This window comes from Salvelinus sp. IW2-2015, linkage group LG19 (genome assembly GCF_002910315.2).
Source record: "Salvelinus sp. IW2-2015 linkage group LG19, ASM291031v2, whole genome shotgun sequence".
Taxonomy (NCBI): Eukaryota; Metazoa; Chordata; class Actinopteri; order Salmoniformes; family Salmonidae; genus Salvelinus; species Salvelinus sp. IW2-2015.
The window spans coordinates 5,346,188-5,353,694 of NC_036859.1; the positions used below are offsets into that span (position 1 = coordinate 5,346,188).

Sequence of the window (7,507 nt, forward strand, 5' to 3'; positions counted from 1 at the left end):
ATGAGCGAAACTTGCGCCTCAAGCTCCGACCTACGCTTCCAGACCTGGATTCCTCTGTGGTTCCACACTGCCCACTCGGATGGTATCGCCGTCCAAACTTCGCTCTCTCTCCCCCGCTACCCTCTCCTCTTCCATCCTATCATCTCTTCCCTCTGCTAACCTTCTCCAACCTATCTCCTGATCCTGCTCCTCATCAACCCTCCTCTCCTCCCTTTCTGCATCCTTTGATTTCTATGTCCCCTATCCTCCAGGCCGGCTCGGTCCTCCCTCCCGCTCCGTGGCTCTGACGACTCATTTGCGAGCTCACAGAACAGGGCCCTCCGGGCAAGCGCGAGCGGCAATGGAGGAAAACTCGGCCTCCCTGCGGACTGGCATCCTTTCATCCCTCCTCTCTACATTCCTCTTTGTCCTCTGCTGCAAACCACTTTCTACCACTCTATAAATTCCAAGCATCTGCCTCTAACCTAAGGAAGCTCTTTGCCACTTCTTCTTCCTCCCCTACCCTACCGATCCTCTACGCTCCGCCCTCGCCCCCCCCCTCCCTCCTCCTTCTGCAGATGACTTCGTCAACGCATTTTGAAAAGAAGGTCGACGACATCCGATCCCGTTTTGCAAGTCAAAACGACACAGCCGGTGGTATTCGCTCACACTGCCCTAACCCTGTGCCTCTGACCCTCTTTCTCCCCTCTCTCTCCAGATGAATCTCGCGTCTTGTGACGGCCCGGCCGCCCAACACCTAGCCGCGCTTGACCCTATCCCCTCCTCTCTTCTCCAGACCATTTCCGGAGACTTCTCCTTACCTCACCTCGCTCATGAAACTCATCCCTGACGCGCTGGCTACGTCCCTTCCGTCTTCAAGAGAGCGAGAGTTGCACCTTCTTGAAAAAACCTACACACATCGATGCTCCGATGTCAACAACTACGACCAGATAATCTTCCTTTCTTCTTCCTCTCCAAAACTCTTGAAGCGTGCCGTCCTTGGCCAGCTTCTCCGCTATCTCTCTTCAGAATGACCTTTCTTGATCCAAAATCAGTCCAGGTTTCAAAGATAGTCATTCAACTGAGACTGCTCTTCTCTGTATCACGGAGGCGCTCCGCACTGCTAAAGCTAAAACTCTCTCTCCTCTGCTCTCATACCTTCTAGCCTAATCGCTGCTTTCGATACTTGTGAACATCAGATCCCCTCTCCCACCCTCTCCGAGTTGGGCATCTCCGGCGCGGCCCACGCTTGATTTGCGTCCTACCTGACAGGATCGCTCCTACCAGAGTGGCGTGGCGAGAAGTGCTGTCTCCTCACCACGTGCTCTCACCACTGTGCCCCCAGGGCTCTGTTTCAGGCCCTCTCCTATTCTCGCTATACACCAAGAGTCACTTGGCTCTGTCATAACCTCACATGGTCTCTCCTATCATGCTATGGCAGACGACACACAACAAATCTTTCTCCTTTCCCCCTTCTGAATGACCAGGTGGCGAATCGCATCTCTGCATGTCTGGGCAGACATATCAGTGTGGATGGACGGATGCACCACCTAAGCTGAACCTCGGCAAGACGGAGCTGCTCTTCCTCCGGGGAAGGACTGCCCGTTCCATGATTCGCCATCACCGGTTGACAACTACCCATTGTGGCCTCCGCCAGAGCGCTAAGAACCTCGGCGTGATTCCTGAGACAACAACCCTGTCGTTCTCAACTAACATCAAGGCGGTGGCCCGTTCCTGTAGGTTCATGCTCTACAACATCCGCAGAGTACGACCCTGCCTCACACAGGAAGCGGCGCAGGTCCTAATCCAGGCACTTGTCATCTCCCCGTCTGGATTACTGCAACTCGCTGTTGGCTGGCGCTCCCTGCCTGTGCCATTAAACTCCTACAACTCATCCCAGAACGCCGCAGCCCGTCTGGTGTTCAACTTCCCAAGTTCTCCACGTCACCCCGCTCCTCGCTCTCTCCACTGGCTTCCAGTTGAAGCTCGCATCCGCTACAAGACCATGGTGCTTGCCTACGGAGCTGTGAGGGGAACGGCACCTAAGTACCTCCAGGCTCTGATCAGGCCCTACACCCAAACAAGGGCACTGCGTTCATCCACCTCTGGCCTGCTCGCCTCCCTACACTGAGGAAGTACAGTTCCGCTCAGCCCAGTCAAAACTGTTCGCTTGCTCTGGCCCCCCATGGTGGAAACAAAACTCCCTCACGACGCCAGGACAGCGGAGTCAATCACCACCTTCCGGAGACACCCTGAAACCCCACCTCTTTAAGAGAATACCTAGGGATAGGATAAAGTAATCCTTCTCCCCCCCCCGCCCCCCCCCCCTCCTCTCCAACACCCCCCCCCTAAAAGATTTAGATGCACTATTGTAAAGTGGCTGTTCCACTGGATGTCATAAGGTGAAATGCACCAATTTGTAAGTCGCTCTGGATAAGAGCGTCTGCTAAATGACTTAAATGTTAAATGTAGTTAGCCATCCCTGAGACGGGTGTGCTAGCTTGTATGTCTAAAGTTTAGTAACGATGTTAGGTACAGTGGGACTTGTTGTAAAAGGGCTTTATAAAATGAAAACAGCAACGTCTCAACCTACGTGACATCAAAGAGGGCCAACCGACTTTCTGGTAGAAAACACTCACTCTCTCTAATGTGTTATAACGTTACCTCATAAGCATTGCAGGTATCTATGGTACCTCATAAGCATAGCAGGTATCTATGGTACCTTATCAGCATAGCAGGTATCTATGGTACCTTATCAGCATAGCAGGTATCTATGGTACCTTATCAGCATAGCAGGTATCTATGGTACCTTATCAGCATAGCAGGTATCTATGGTACCTTATCAGCATAGCAGGTATCTATGGTACCTTATCAGCATAGCAGGTATCTATGGTACCTCATCAACATAGCAGGTATCTATGGTACCTTATCAGCATGGCAGGTATTTTAAAGGTAGCGTCATGTCTCTCCTCCTTTACTATTAGCAAGCATGCAGAATGTCATTCACCTATTAACTTTAGCCTATGAAGAATGGCTCGCCGGTTGCTGATTAACCTTTCTGGTAGAAACACTCACTCTCTCTAATGGTTATAACGTTACCTCATAAGCATTGCAGGTATCTATGGTACCTCATAAGCATAGCAGGTATCTATGGTACCTTATCAGCATAGCAGGTATCTATGGTACCTTATCAGCATCGCAGGTATCTATGGTACCTTATCAGCATAGCAGGTATCTATGGTACCTTATCAGCATAGCAGGTATCTATGGTACCTTATCAGCATAGCAGGTATCTATGGTACCTCATCAACATAGCAGGTATCTATGGTACCTTATCAGCATGGCAGGTATTTATAAGGTAGCGTCATGTCTCTCCTCCTTTACTATTAGCAAGCATGCAGAATGTCATTCACCTATTAACTTTAGCCTATGAGAATGGCTCGCCACGGTTGCTGATTAACTTATGGGCGCACTCTTGCAATAATCACTTTCCTTTCAACAGCCTTCCAACGACCTTCCACCACCACCAACTGAAGTCCCTTCATCGGATCCCCATTCTCCCAGCATAGAGCAACCTGTCATCAGCATCTGGCTCTGAGGAGCATTCCTCAGAGACGAGGCCTAGCCCAAACTATTCAATAAAATTCCATATTGTATTCTGTCTCTGCTGTCATTTAGTTAAGCATGTACTCGGTTGAATTGTCTATTACTTAAAATTCATGGAAAAAGATTACATTTTGTTTCCTCCCTCAGCTTGTGGCAAGCTGGGACATACTGTGCTGCCAACTCCCTCTCTCTCGCTCTCTCTCTCTCTCTCTCTCTATCTCTCTATCTCTGTAGAGGAAGCTGTCAGGAATGTCAGAGGAGGAGTTGCTGAGTATCCCAGAGGTTGACGATGCCAGGAACAAGCGTCAGAGGAACCCTCGCGATGAGAAACTCACCTCTATACCAGACAGCTTCTTCTCCAAACACCTGACCACAGGAGACGTGGTACCACACCACGTGGACCCACTGCAGGGGGTTAGTACACACACAGGCACACACASAAACACATTGGGGRTGGGCAAGATGGTCAAAATATATGACAATATTTTTCACATTTTTGGCAGTATGGTGTTTTTTTACGGTGTTTAAATGTTCTGAATATTAAAAGTTCTTAATATGTTTTATGAGTAGTGACTGAACCTAGAATGGCAACATATTCATTCTAAGTGATTGCTAAGACAACTTTTTAATGAAACTGGGGTCCATTGATCTCCATCATAACCTAATGAGCTCACAGTATTATATTTTTGTCACGCCTGGCCTTAGTATTATTTGTTTTCTTATTATTTTAGTTAGGTCAGGGTGTGACATGGGGTATGTGTGTGTTTTGGGTGATTATATGGTATAGGGGGGTGTTTGGTTGTAGTGTATGGGATTGTGTTGAGGTGTATGTGTCTAGGTATGTCTATGTTGAACGTTTGTAGCATGTGTGTGTGCACTACGTTTATAACTTCACGGTCGTTTGTTGTTTTTGTATAGTTTGTATAAGTGTTTGGTTTCGTGTTTCATCTTCGTCGTTCTAATAAAAGAAGATGTATTCATATCCCTGCGCCTTGGTCCGTCTCTCCTCCACACGATCGTGACAGAATTACCCACCAAACAAGGATCAAGCAGCGTGATCAGTGGCAACAGGAGCAAGGAACAAAGGATTCTTAGGACATGGGAGGAGATTTTTGGATGGAAAGGGACCTTGGGCAACAACGGGAGATATCGCCTCCCTCGTGAAGAGCTGGAGGCAGCGAAAGCCGAGAGGAGCGATATGAGGAGGCAGCAGGAGGCAAGGCTGGAAGCCCGCAAGTACAACCAAAAATTTTCTGGGGGGAGGCTAGAGGTAGTGGGCCGAGGGCAGGTAGGAGACCTGCGCCACTTCCCAGGCTAACCGTGGAGAGCGGGAAGTACGGGCGACACCGTGTTACGCAGTAGAGCGCACGGTGTCTCCTGTACGTGTTCATAGGCCGGTGCGGGTTATTCCACCTCCCCGCACTGGTAGGGCTAGATTGGGCATTGAGCCAGGTGCCATAAAGCCGGCTCAACGCGTCTGGTCCTCCAGTGCGTCTCCTCGGCGCGCTTACATGGCACCAGCCTTACGCATGGTGTCCCCGGTTCGCCTACATAGCCCGGTGCGGGTTATTCACCCTCCCCGCACTGGGGCGCGACGGAACCATTCAACCAGGTAAGGTTGGGCAGGCCTCGGTGCTCAAGGGAGTCAGTACGCCTCACGGTCCGCGTATTTCCGGCGCCACCTCCCCGCCCAGTCCAGTTCCACCAGTGCCTACACCACGCACCAGGCTTCCAGTGTGTCTCCAGAGCCCTGTTCCTCCTCCACGCCACTCGTCCAATGGTGCGTGTCTCCCACCCATTACCACCTGTGCTACGCCACGCAACCAAGTCTCCTGTGCGTTCCGCAGAGTCCTGTGCATCCTGTTGCTGCTTCCCCGCACTAGCCTTGAAGTGCGTGTCCCCAGCCGGTACCAACCAGTGCGGCACCACGCAACTAGGCCTAATGTGCATAATCCAGGGTCCAGTATGCCCTGTTCCTTCTCCGCGCACTAGCCTTGAGATGCGTGTCTCAGCCCGGTACCACCAGTTCGGCACCACGCACCAGGCTACAGTGCGCCTCATCCGGCCAGAGCCATCCGTCTCCCCAGCGCCATCTGAGCCATCCGTTCCCAGCGCCATCTGAGCATCCGTCTCCACCAGCGCCATCTGAGCCATCCGTCTCCCCAGCGCCATCTGAGCCATCCGTCTGCCAGTCGTCTGAGCCATCGTCTTGCCAGTGCCGTCTGAGCCATCCGTCTGCCCAGTGCTCTGAGCATCCGTCTGCATGAGCCATCCGTCTGTCCCGAGCCATTAGTGCCGCCCGTCTGTCCCGAGCCGTCAGAGCCGTTCGTCAGTCAGGAGCCGCTAGAGCCATTAGTCAGACAGGATCTGCCAGAGCCGCCAACCAGACAGTATCTGCCAGAGCCGCCAACCAGACAGGATCTGCAGAGCCGCCACTCAGACAGATCTGAGAGCCGAACCAGACAGGATCTGCCAGAGCCGCCAACCAGAACAGGATCTGCCAGACCCGCCAACCAGACAGGATCTGCCAGAGCCGCCAACAGACAGGATCTGCCAGAGCCGCCAACCAGACAGGATCTGCCAGAGCGCCAGCGAGCCATGAGCGTCAGAGCCGTCAGCCAGCCATGAGCGTCCAGAGCCGCCGCGCAGCCATGGGCACCAGAGTCGCCCGCAGCCATGGGCAGCCAGAGTTGCCAGTCAGCCGGGATCGGCTGAATCCGCCAGTCAGCTAGGGTCTACCAAGAGACACCGAAGCGGATATTGACAATGCTGGAGTGGGGGCCACGTCCCGCACCCGAGCCGCCGCCATATTAGGGCCCATCCCGGACCCTCCCTTTATATGTCAGGTTTTGCGGCGGAAGTCCGCACTTTTGGGGGGTACTGTCACGCCCTGGCCTTAGTTTTTTTGTTTTCTTTATTATTTTAGTTAGGTCAGGGTGTGAACATGGGGTATGTGTGTGTTTTGGGTGATTATATGGTATAGGGGGTGTTGGTTGTAGTGTATGGGTTTGTGTGTGAGTGTATGTGTCTAGGTATGTCTATGTTGATTGTTTGTTAGCATGTGTGTGTGCACTACGTTTTAACTTTCACGGTCGTTTGTTGTTTTTGTATAGTTTGTATAGTGTTTCGTTTCGTGTTTCATCTTCGTCGTTCTAAATAAGAAGATGTATTCATATCCCGCTGGCGGCCTTGGTCCGTCTCTCCTCCACACGATCGTGACAATTTGCAAAAGCTGTAAAGGCACATCTCATTGCTTTCATACACACATTTTAGCAAACAGTAAATACAACTCTCTACAAAAGACGCAAAACTCAGTTGAGTAAATCATGACAAACAAAATTAAAACATTTGGTCACAGCTGATACAAATTACACTCATGAATGTGAACCTCTTCTGCACATGTGCCTGACTTCTTTGCACAATTGTTCAATCATTAATCAGTCCTTATTCATGGATAAAGAGGTCACCTCTGTTGCTGTTTGCAAGAATGGACCAAGTAAAAGGCAGAGGGCAAGGACAAAGGAGAGGTAGAGAGGCCCATAGAGAACAATAGCTCAGCTCTCAGTTCAAATYGAAAAYGATCAAATAAGCCTTTTGTTTCTGGATATTCATGCTCTTGAGTGACATTATTTCTGCATTGGTCATCTTTTGTAAAATCATATTAGGAAAAAAMAATAAAGCCCATGCTGTGATACAATGTTTACTTGCCTTTTATGGTGCATACTAATTTATAATTACAGTATCAACAAATGGCACAGACATTGCTAGGGGTATATGATAGTTGTAGTTAGTATTTATTGGTCCATTGTGCAACGATTGATTGAAATAGCTTTTCATTATTAGATTAACAAGTTGTATGTTTTGATGGAGGTAGTTGATATTTGTCAATGTTATTTATGTTTTGATGGAGGATTCGTTGATT

At 50.2% G+C, this 7,507-nt stretch overlaps 1 pseudogene; it reads left to right on the forward strand.

Annotated features, from left to right (window-relative positions):
• Window positions 1-1,486: 1,486 nt before the first annotated feature.
• Window positions 1,487-7,507, forward strand: part of LOC111979547 (pre-mRNA-processing factor 6-like) — a 13,525-nt pseudogene continuing 7,504 nt past the window's right edge.